The 8,168-nt window shown below is 47.7% G+C and overlaps 1 long non-coding RNA gene across 2 annotated transcripts; it reads left to right on the forward strand.

Moving 5' to 3' along the window:
• Positions 1–1,768: 1,768 nt before the first annotated feature.
• Positions 1,769–7,477, forward strand: LOC135183357 (uncharacterized). Of its 2 annotated transcripts, none has more exons than XR_010305524.1 (3): positions 1,769–1,931; positions 4,388–4,597; positions 7,356–7,477. It is a non-coding gene; the product is annotated as an uncharacterized LOC135183357 (long non-coding RNA). The 2 variants fall into 2 exon arrangements; XR_010305523.1 differs by having other exon boundaries at positions 1,772–1,931; positions 7,359–7,477.
• The last annotated feature ends 691 nt before the right edge of the window (positions 7,478–8,168 follow it).

Consider the following 8,168-nt stretch of genomic DNA (forward strand, 5'->3'; position numbering starts at 1 on the left):
GCCTCCTCTTCTGCAGCCTGCACAGCCCCAACTCTTTCAGTCTGTGCTCACAGCAGAGCTGCTGCAGCCCTCTGAGCATCCTCCTGGCCCTTCCCTGGACACAGTCAAATACTGTAACAGTTTATGCCCGTGTTTTGTTCTCTGGACACACATTTGATTTTAAACATAGTTTCCATATGTCCGAGTTTTCTGCAAATTCAGCAGCAAATAATTATGTAACCATTAAGTAATTGCTCTTTTTTTTGTCTCCCTTGCCAACTGGCCACCAACAGAAGCAGAGTGATGCTGAAAGCTAAAGCTTCAACTAAGATGTTCAGAGTGACTGAAAGAGAATTGTCAAGGGAAGTGTATCTGCCCTTTGCATATCAGGCTGCAAAAACTAAACTAGAAGAGAGGACACCTTGGTAATTGAATTCTTGGCCAGTGGCTACAATTGAATATTCAACTGCAGAGATGACAAAGTGTCCCTTGAAATGGATTATTTTGCCTACCTCATGCCACCAAGCTCATCTGCATTTCATGTTCTGGCGCAGAAATTATCCCATACTGTGTTTTTCCTTTCATAACACGCCTGGAGTGGGAAGGCATCCTCTGCTAGCAAGTCTGAGAAGGAAAAACCAAGCTTGCACAAGTTGAAAAGCGTCTGAAGGAATGGTACTTTTGGCTGAAAGCACTTCATGCAGGCCAAGGGAAGAACTAAGGGAGGATTGTAAGCTGTTGCTCATCAGCTAGCTCATACATTAGCACACCAGAGCAAGGTGGCAGGCTTGATGGGGCAAACATGGGCTTATCCATGATGGCTTGCCAAAAGGTGTTTCCCTGCTCCTCCTGTGCTGGGAGGGGGCAATCCTGGGAGGGGAGGGTGAAACCCCTGGTTTCACCTAATGTGGTGAGGCCTGGCAAAGTGCCATTCTAACTAGCTAATCTACATCCAGTGCCCCACTAGTCTCAGGCTGGATATTGATAAAGGGATAAGCAGGTAGCACAGGGCTGCTGCTGCTGCCTCATATTGCATCCTGAATTTTGCTTGGAGAGCTTACCAGGAACAGGCTCCAAATGCCTGCACGTGATCAGCCTGCATAGCCAGCATGACATTGTGCTGAGACTGCACATGGCAAGGCATCCTGCCTGCACCTGAAAGTCTCCTGCCAAGACTAGAAGCCCTGGAGATACACAGATTGCCCAGAGGAGCCAGGAGACAAGGTCAGAGATTGGCTGCCTCCTTTCCCCAGAAGAATCAAGTCTCAGTGGCCAATAAGACAAAGTTCCACTGCTTTGGTACTGTCTGATTTATACTTTGTGAGTAAACACTCAAAAGCCTCTTCCAGTATCACATTTGTGTTTGCCACTTTAAGCAATAAGTGCTCAATAAGTGCTCAGGTTTTGCCTGTGCCCTGCCTCTATACATTTCCAACCTGTGTACTTTTTGAACCTGCAAATAAGTTTTCTGGCGAGTTTGAGCATTAATAAACAGTTTCCATAGTTGTTAACAATCATTGCCTGGACAGCAGAATTAATGCAGGTTATTCACTTTGCCTAATCCCTCACAGTCTCATTATTCTTCCCATTTGTAAGAGTATTCAAAAGAAAATCCATCACCAGAGCTGCACATCGTTGGTTGTTCCTTTAAAAATGATTATGTGTTGCAAAGCCTTTCACCAGGCTGTAAAAGGTTAACCCTCCTGGGGGAGTGGTCCTGACCCTGACCCCAGGTGATCTTGACCTCTCCACAAACACTACCAGGTGTGGTGGTTAGCCTACTCCTGCCTCCTGCCTAGACCCCCTATAAAACACAGAGGAACTGCCTGTTTCCCTCTCTCTCGCCCTGCTTCCCTGCTTGCCAGCATCACCACCCTGTGTCCTGCTACTCTTTGTTTCACCACGCAGCCGTAACCCTTGAGGAGGACAAACCACTGCCATCACATCTGGTCGTATGTATATGTTTGGTACCTTCTTTTCCCTTCCCTATTCCTTTTGTAGTTTCCCTACCTCAAATACTTTTATTTCTTGTTAAACTTTTCTTCTTTTCACTTTCAAATTGAAATGGGATTGCTTATTTGGGTGTGCTTTATCTTTCCTCTCTCTACATAGAATCATAGAATCATAGAATCATAGAATCAACCAGGTTGGAAGAGACCTCCAAGATCATCCAGTCCAACCTAGCACCCAGCCCTATCCAGTCAACTAGACTATGGCACTAAGTGCCTCAGCCAGGGTTTTCTTGAAGACCCCCAGGGACAGTGCCTCCACCACCTCCCTGGGCAGCCCATTCCAATGCCAATCACTCTCTCTGTGAAGAACTTCCTCCTAACATCCAGCCTATACCTACCCTGGCACAACTTGAGACTGTGTCCCCTTGTTCTATTGCTGCTTGCCTGGCAGAAGAGGCCACCCCCCACCTGGCTACAATGCCCCTTCAGGTAGTTGTAGACATCTAAGTCCTTTTCTTTGGGAAAGGAGGGGGGAGAGGGAAAGGCATCCTATAAATTGTTGTTATTTCTGCTACCTATGTTTGAGTCTCTGGGACATTTCAGTTAGACCTGAGACACAGGCAGAGTAACTCTTTGGGTATCAAGCAAGGTTTAGGGAACAAAAACATTGGTGACAGAAATAGAAAGAATGTTGTGTTCATCATAAATATGCCCTTGCAACTAGAGCCAGTCTCAGTGCCCGTTTTTGGCCTCCAGGAATTTGGTATTTCTGCTGCCTCTGAGGTCTGGGAGCAGGGGACTGTCACCCAGCAACCAGCTCAGCCATCTTCCCTGAACACTCATCATTTCAGCCCAGCGTTAGCATAACCTCTCTGTTGTTTGCCCTTGTCTCACTTCAATTTTTCTATGGGGAATTCAACAGCCAGTCCCACCCCTCCGTAATCTTCCAGCCAAGCTTCGTTCCCTTGCTGTATTATGAGAGTTCTGCTGAAAAGCATCCCTGCATCACCTAGATTTACCTTCTTCCCCTGCTCTGCCCGAGGGAAATTGCACAGTGTATGCGTGAGCAGCACACAACATAGCTTCCAGTGCAATCTGGAGAGCAGCTTCCCTCTCTGCAGGTGCTCCCTGCAGGAGCTGCTACAAGCACTTTTCTTCCTTTCATTTCAGATGACTTTTTTTTCACCCTTAGGGCTTTGCTAGCTGCAGTGGCAGGTAATGCCCTTTGTTTTCAGTGAGATCTCCTAGAGTTATCCAGGCGTTTAATGCCCCATGCAACAACCTAACTAACTCTTCAGTGAATTCAGCAGTGCACAGGTGCTCCTAAGGAAAGCTGTAACTGGCAGCTCACAGGTGGAGCAGGCTTGAGTGCTGCAGGGGTGTATTTCATGGCAGGCAGGTCCCAGGGCTCAGAGAGTCTGGTGACCTTGCCTTCCCTCCAGGCAAACTTGGGGTCTGTTTGGCTCAGAAGAAACTCTTGTCTAAACACTTCCTTAATTCTCAGCTCTGCTTTTGACATTCTGCATCTCTGTCTGCTCTGACCCTTGCCCAGAAGGGGCCACATTCTTGGCTGGAGTCTCCAATGTTCTCATCTTTGAACACAGTATTCTCTTTCTCCATAAGTGTTTCAAGATTCTCTCAAGCTTAAGCTTCTTGTGGCTTTCCAGTATTTAAAGGGGGCCTACAAAAAAAGCTGGGCAGGGACTTTTTAGGCTGTCAGGGAGTGACAGGACTAGGGGGAATGGAGCAAAGCTGGAGATGGGGAGAGTCAGACTGGCTCTAAGGAGGAAGTTGTTGAGCATGAGAGTGGTGAGAGCCTGGACTGGGTTGCCCAGGGAAGTGGTTGAGGCCCCATGGCTGGAGGTGTTTAAGGCCAGGCTGGCTGAGGCTGTGGGCAGCCTGCTCTAGGGTAGGGTGTCCCTGCCCATGACAGGGAGGTTGGAACTGGCTGATCCTTGTGTTCCCTTCCAACCCTGACTGATTCTATGATTCTATTCAGTGATTTAACCCACCTCCTCTGTGTTTATCTGATTGATGCTGCTTTACATCAGTGCTCACACAGTTAATGCCTTAACTAGGTTCTTGCACTCTGTGCTCTCTAGCCCTTTTTCCCATATCAAGTGTTACCCACAAGTTGTAGATGGAGTGCTGAAGGAACAGGAGATGATGTGAGTTCCAGATCATACTCAAAGTCTGTGACAGATCTAGAAACTCAGGCTTCAAGAGAAATCCATCCTTCCTTGCTGGAATGGAAAGAAAGGATATAACACAAACAGGACTAAACAGCAGTGTACCTGCTGCAGAGCACTTGTAATGTGAGGATAACCTTAATTCCATGTCTGAGACAATCTCCCTGATTTTCTCTCATGTTGTCTTTAGTAGTCTAAAGCAGGAATTATAAATATATGTTTAAATTATTGTTGCTATTATTATTACTACTCTTTTTTTTCCTTCAGCAAGATCTACAATAACTCAGACTTGGGAGCCCTGTGAAGTTTGCAGAACCAAGCTCTACTCAGCTCCAGGCATTTATACATGACGCATACACTCATCAGCTCTCGCTGCTGTTGTTTCTCTGCCAATCACCTTACTCAACGTGAAGATGTGTCACAACACTCTGCAAACATGGAAACAGCCACTTTAATCAGCCATATTTTCCCCATCTGGTAAGTTCCCTTTAACATGGTAGTTCAGCTCTCACACAGATTTTATAGAGAGGAAGTTGACAAGCAGTAAAAATGAACAGGCAGCATATACGCAACAAACAAATCAACAAAGCCCACCCCCCCAGAGCGTCTGCCTGAGCAGCTTTAAGTCAAACTGCAGCTAAACTGCAGTTGCATTTCCATGGGTTGTTTTGCCTGGGGATGTGCACTATGCAAAAGCTGTGTGATTCACTTCAGTGAGAATTGGAGCAGGGGCTGAGAGGAAGAAGTTCAGAGGACAAGGACGGACAAGCGGCGCTAATGAGAGAGGAAAGAAGCACAGAATTGCTTTGCACATGCCATGGTGCCTGTTGCTCTCTGACCAGGAACTGCACAGGACAATGAGGGCCTTCCCCTCCTATGTGCCTATAAAGAACTTAGCTGGCTCCCTGCATCTTCACCTATCCCTCCTCATAATGAAAATATTCCCAGAGCAATATGGTTAAATGCTGGGATAAAACTATCCCAAACACTCTATGCTGCCTCAAATTGCATTGCAGTTAGAAGGACACTTCTGGGAGAACGTCCTAGAATCATAGAATCAGTCAAGGTTAGAAGGGATCATAAGGATCATCCAGTACCATGGGCAGGGACACCCTGCCCTAGATCAGCCTGGCCACAGCCTCAGCCAGCCTGGCCTGAAACACCTCCAGCCATGGGGCCTCAACCACCTCCCTGGGCAACCCATGCCAGCCTCACCACTCTCATGCTCAACAACTTCCTCATAATAAGACTAAACCTACCCACCTCCAGCTTCGCTCCATTCCCCCCAGTCCTGTCACTCCTTGACAGCCTAAAAAGTCCCTCCCCAGCTTTTTTGTAGCCCCCTTCAGATCCTGGAAGGCCACAAGAAGGTCACCTGGGAGCCTCCTCTTCTGCAGACTGCACAGCCCCAACTCTTTCAGTCTGTGCTCACAGCAGAGCTGCTGCAGCCCTCTGAGCATCCTCGTGGCCCTTCTCTGGACATGCTCCAGCCATTCCACATCCCTCTTGTAATGGGGGCTCCAGAACTGGCTGCAGTACTCTAGGTGGGGTGTCAGCAGAGCAGAGGGGGAGCTCTTGCCCAAGAGAAGTGTCTGCAGCCAGAATCTGACATCATGAATTTGTTGTGCCACCAATATCTTGTTTTCCACTTATAAACCACTTGTGTCATGAGTGGAATCAGGCTGTGATAATTCACATGTGTGAACAATATTTTAACATCTGGTTTAATACTTCCAGGCTGGTTGTTGGGTGGAGGAAGGAGCATACATGCATTCTTGTTCAGAGCAGCTTCCCATCCTTCTGTGTGGCTGACTGAACTGCCTCTGCTCTGAGGGGCAGTGAGGCTGTTGGGGAGGAGAAGGCAAACCAACTGGAACACAGCATCTGAGGACGTAGCATTATTCAGAGCTGGCTGGAAGTCTGTTTTGCTATCAAAGCTAAGATGATGTGGCAGGTCTGCCTGCCACTTTTTGTCCAGTCTTCTCCTTTTCCCTTCCCATCAGCTGTTACACATCAGCTAAATTTGGCAAAGGAGCTGATGGATATCTCGGAGATACTAAGTTCCTCCAGGCTTTTCCAGACTCTTTACAGAGTAAAGAGACCTTACTGAAGACCACACTTGAGGGAGAAGTAGGCTTTAGCCATTGCCTTGCAGCCTTGGGTCAGCCAAGTGACTGGCCTGTCACTACATACACAGCTCCCAGTTGCTTCAATTACTTGCTGCTTTTTGTCCAATCGAGACCAAACACAGGTGAGGTGGTGGGATGGGTGCATAGCAAGGGCAGAGAGGAGCATGCAGGAAAGCCACTGAGGGATTGCAGGTGTGCTGAGCGCAGGGGATAGAAATCTGCAGCAGGGATAGAAGTGGAGCTGGCAAATTGAAAGTGTTGCAGATAGAACTGAGGATATTGCAGTTATGTGTAACTGCAGTGCTCCTGAAGTTGATGAGAGAAGGGAATTGAGAGGACAAAAGTGCCTCATCCAGGCTTTTCTTCAACAGCTTCAGGGATGGTGACTCCACCACCTCCCTGGGCAGCCCATTCCAATGCCAATCACTCTCTCTGCCAACAACTTCCTCCTAACATCCAGCCTAGACCTGCCCTGGCACAGCTTGAGACTGTGTCCCCTTCTTCTGTTGCTGGTTGCCTGGCAGAAGAGACCAACCTCACCTGGCTACAGCCTCCCTTCAGGCAGTTGTAGACAGCAATGAGGTCAGCCCTGAGCCTCCTCTTCTGCAGGCTGCACACCCCCAGCTCCCTCAGCCTCTCCTCACAGGGCTGTGTTCCAGGCCCCTCACCAGCTTTGTTGCCCTTCTCTGGACACCTTCCAGCACCTCAACATCTCTCTTGAATTGAGGAGCCCAGAACTGGACACAGCACTCAAGCTGTGGCCTGATCAGTGCTGAGCACAGGAGTAGAATAACCTCCCTTGTCCTGCTGGCCACACTGTTCCTGATCCAGGCCAGGATGCCATTGGCTCTCTTTGCCACCTGGGCACACTGCTCACTCATGTTCCACTACCAATACACCCAGGTCTCTTTCTTCCTGGCTGCTCTCAGCCACTCTGTCCCCAGCCTGTAGCCCTGGGGAATATTTATGACCCCAAATTTAAACACTAAATAGATAGAGAAAGCAAGATACAGGAATTAAGATCAGTGCAACCAGGGGTTGTCTAACACAGCTCTATGAGACCCTAGGCTTTCCTAGCTCCACACTGATGCAATTCCTTGTTCTAGCAGAGTTGGCTGACATGGTGACTGTTCTGGTCAGTTGTACAGTGCCCAGAGGCTCTTTGTTTCCCTGAAAGAATTATTGTAAGACAGCAGGAAACAACCAAAATAAATTCTTAACTTGGAAATTGTCCTGGAATGTGCTTCTGTTTCTGTGCATTGTGCTGAAGTATACAATGCTGTTAAATGCAGAAATAAAAGACACTGACAAATTTGACTTAAATCCCTTCATCTCTTTTGCTCTCTGAAGATCAATACATAATGTGCATGTGATCCAATGGGAATTTCATCAATACACATGCAACTACAGCTTGCTATCGTCTAAGATTTCTTCATCATGGGATTCTGAAGCCAAACTGCACAGCTAAGATGCTGGATGAGGAAAAATCTTTAAATGGCCCTTCCAGAAGCCGCTGAAAACAGGCAGTGATCATCTCCTGCAACTCCAACGGCACCAGCAAAATGTCACAGCATTTCAGAGTAGCTTTCTTCTGTCTTCCTTTTTCTGTTGGTGGTGGTTTAGATGCTGCTGAAGAAGTTGTGCTATGTCAGGACAAAGGAAACCACAGCATTTCTGCAGAGCGAGCACAGGCCAGGAAGTTTTTGCTGCTCTGCCTTGGCATTAACTTCCAAATCCTCCGTTGGCTTCGCTGATATAACTTTGCTTTGAAGCAACCTCAGCACTAGCAGGCTTCCTCAGAAGCCACAAGGATTCTTCTTCCACTTTTGACTGCAGTAATGCTGTGCTGCTCCAGCTTGGCTTTGGGGTGCATATTGGCTCACCTTCATGTCTGCAAAGATGAAACCTTTTCCCAGTGA

The sequence above is a fragment of the Pogoniulus pusillus genome, chromosome 18 (assembly GCF_015220805.1).
Source record: "Pogoniulus pusillus isolate bPogPus1 chromosome 18, bPogPus1.pri, whole genome shotgun sequence".
Lineage (NCBI taxonomy): Eukaryota > Metazoa > Chordata > Aves > Piciformes > Lybiidae > Pogoniulus > Pogoniulus pusillus.